This window comes from Pan paniscus, chromosome 7 (assembly GCF_029289425.2).
Source record: "Pan paniscus chromosome 7, NHGRI_mPanPan1-v2.0_pri, whole genome shotgun sequence".
Taxonomy (NCBI): domain Eukaryota; kingdom Metazoa; phylum Chordata; class Mammalia; order Primates; family Hominidae; genus Pan; species Pan paniscus.
This window is the reverse complement of record NC_073256.2, coordinates 29318446-29321186: the sequence shown is the minus strand read 5'-3', so window position 1 is coordinate 29321186 and position 2741 is coordinate 29318446. Positions and strand designations below refer to the sequence as shown.

General features: G+C 61.7%; 1 pseudogene; it reads right to left on the bottom strand.

Moving 5' to 3' along the window:
• Positions 1 to 705: 705 nt before the first annotated feature.
• Positions 706 to 2162, bottom strand: LOC134730846 (collagen alpha-1(I) chain-like; annotated as a pseudogene).
• Between the last annotated feature and the right edge of the window lie 579 nt (positions 2163 to 2741).

Sequence of the window (2741 nt, the reverse complement as noted above, 5' to 3'; positions counted from 1 at the left end):
CCAGCAAAGCCACACAGGAAGAGTTGGGGTAGGAAAGCAGAAAGTGAACCCCAGGAGGCCAGGCTGGCCACGCAGCCCCATCCCACACACACAGGCCCGGTGACTCAGGGGCCCACGTGTGCAGGAAACCGGGAGCTCATAGGGACAGCGCCCCGGGGGATGCAAGGAACTTTGCCTCTCTGTCCCTCTCTGTAGGGATGGAAAGAGAACGATTTCTGGGATGGAAGCCATCTGCCTCCTCTCAATTCTCGCTGCCCAAATAGAAAGGGAAAAAAAACCAGGAAGATGCGGGACAGGTGAGGAGCTGCGTGAGCGCCGCCAGCCCGCAGCCCAGCAGAGCAGGGCTTGGCCAAGCCTGGCGCCAGGGAATTCCCCCTGCCCCCACCACAGGCCCCTCGCCAGGTGAGAGGCACCTACAGAGTCCCAGATAGATGCCCCAGACAGGATGCCCAGGGCAACCCCCGCCCCTTCCCCTGCTGGGAGCCCCCAGGACGCGGGGCTTCCCCTCCCCTTTGGCTAGCCGCAGAGTCCAGCGGGTCTCCCAGCAAGGGACGTCGTGGGAGAATCAGGAAGTCGAAGCCACACAGCCGAGAAGGGGCAGCTGGCGTCTCGGAGGCCGTCACGAGCTGTCACTCCGCGCCCGCCGGAGTTGCCGCTCAGTAACCAACTTCAACCCGGGGCCAGCCACGGAGAATCCCGCCGCCTCTACCCCACGTCCCCGGCACCTCCGCGCCCCCGGCACCCCCGGACCCCCGCGCCCGCGTCACTTACTCCTCTGCCGTCGCCACCTGTCTAGGTGCCGGTCTCCTCCCTGCCCGGCCGCGGCGCGTCCTCCCCGTCCTCGCAGTCCTGGGGCTATGCGCTTCTCCCCTCCAGCAACAGCCGCAGCCTCTTCTCTTTGGGAGGAACGTCGTCCTCCTCCCTCCTGGGCCGGCCATCCCTGCCTCGAGGCTTGCCAGTGGCTTCGGAGCTGCCGGAAGGGCTGGCCATGGCTTCAGGGGCTCTGCCTGCACTTGGGGAAGAAGAAGCACCCGGCGCGAGCGGCCTCTCGGCGGAGCTGGGGCGTCTGAGCGCGGGCTTGCTGGGTCCGCGCGGCGCGGAGCTGGGCATCGGGGCCGGCGCGGGCTCCTCCTCGGGCCGCTTCTGGCTCCCTGGCGCCCACTGCTGGCCGCTCCCGTGCACCGCGGACACGCCGGACCCGGGCCTGGGCCGCTCTCACCTGTTCAGGCCCAGGCAGTCCCTGTCCCTTGCCCTTGGCCAGGCCCGCTCTGGCCAGGCCCTGCATCTCCTCCCCGCCCCAGCCAGGTTGCAACCCGGTGGTCTCCCTGACCAAGGAGGAGAGAAGACAAGGGACACCCGAGAGGGTGGACATCGGCCACAGCCACCTTGTCTTTGCTCTTACCCTGTGTCTTCCATGATTTGGAGGTGGTGGGAAACCCGAGGCTGCTCAAAACTCGTGGAGAATTCCTCCTGCAGGATGACATGAATGCACCTTCCCATTGCCTACCAACAGATCTTTTTTGAGCATCACTGTGGACCAGACGTAGTGATGGGGGAGGGGATATTGTGGTGAACATGACAGGCATTGCCTTCATCCAGTGGGGCTCAGCGCTGGGTGAGAAGTCATTGAGAATGAACATTTTCAATTCGGCCAAAGGAGGCCAAGGAGAAGTGCTGGGGCCATGGGAACTGAAAAAGACAGGAGGCTAGCCGGTCTTCCAGCTGGGAGAGGGCCAGCAGCAGCGGCTGTTCCAAACGAAGCAACAGCTGAGAGAGGTCTCAGAGAGTTGTTCTCAGCCCAGTGGAGGGTGTTCAGGCAGAGGGAACAGCGTGTGCAAAAGCCCAGAGGCTGGGAAAGAAGCAAAAAGAGGACTGTGGGGCTGGAGCGTGGTGGGCAAGGTGCGAGAGGCGTGGTGGGTGGACAGATTGCCTGGGACCCAGCCCTGCAGGGGCAGAGGAGATAGGGGATCCTTGCAGACCCCCAGCCGGGGCTCAGGCACAGAGACAATGCAGGTGGACAAAAGGAGGAGACGAGGAGAAATATTTTGGAGGCATGTCCTGATGAATGAGCCCAGGATGAACCCTTAGTGTCAGTGTGGAGCTCCTTCCTTGGCTGTGTGATGAGCTGAACCCAGAGGTATTTTCTGGACATCGAAGTGCTACACCCAGAATCCAGGACAGGCTAAGTGAGCACCAGCAGCTCCTGGCCCACCTCAAAAGCAGGAGAGACAGGGGAGACTGGGGAGGCCGGGGTGGAAGGGGAAGCCAGGAAGGCAGGAGAGGCCAGGGAAGCAGAGGAGGCCAGGGAGGCAGCGGAGGCAGGAGAGGCTGGGGAGGCTGTGTCCTTTCCATGATTCTGCCCAAGATCCTAGGCCCCTGTACTCCCTGAGCTTCCCCACCCCAAGCTCTGGAACCATGTTGCACAATGGTCTCCCCACTAAGCTCCTGATGGCGACCCCTACACTGCTGTGCTCCCTATTTCAACCCTAACAGCTCTCACAGTGGGCAGCACATAGTAGGTGCTCAGGAAACACTGGTGGGAGAGCACATGGTTCTGTTGAGCACCTTCCTCTCTCCTCCAGTTCTCCCCTGTCATGAAATAATTCTGATAACGACACATGGGCTTTGAGACCCTCTTCTATTACTTTCCATATGCTAATCCATCTATACTTCACAGCAGCCCTGGGGGTGGGTGCAATGAGGATGCCCATTTTATAGAGGAAGAGACTGACGTATAAAGA